Raw genomic sequence first — 429 nt, forward strand, 5'->3', positions numbered from 1 at the left:
GAGCAGTCCCTAATAAGTGCAAGGTTGTAGGAGGGAGGGAGAGATCAGGGAGAGAGCCCAGGCTTGGGCTAGGGGTGTCAGGAAGGCTATTCTCTAGATCCATCCCAGTTCTTCCTGAGTTCCAGACTGACTTTGGCACAAAACTGGCCTTTTCTCTCTTTTCTCCTTCCTGGGACCCAGAGATTGTTACTGAAGAAAGAATTACATCTAAGTGATTTTTCTAGACTACTACACAACTTAAATGGTTCAGTCAAGATTCAGTCTCACATGTGCCTGGATGAAACCTCAGGAGGAGTGTCTCTGGAGGGACCATCTGTTCTCTCTGGTCTCTCCACCTCCCCTACTAACTCCAGAAGTCAAATTTGCATTTTTCCCAAATCCCATCCTAATTTGTGACTAATATTCACTCAAGGTTGATGTCCAAATAGG

The sequence above is a fragment of the Suncus etruscus genome, chromosome 9 (assembly GCF_024139225.1).
Source record: "Suncus etruscus isolate mSunEtr1 chromosome 9, mSunEtr1.pri.cur, whole genome shotgun sequence".
Taxonomy (NCBI): Eukaryota; Metazoa; Chordata; class Mammalia; order Eulipotyphla; family Soricidae; genus Suncus; species Suncus etruscus.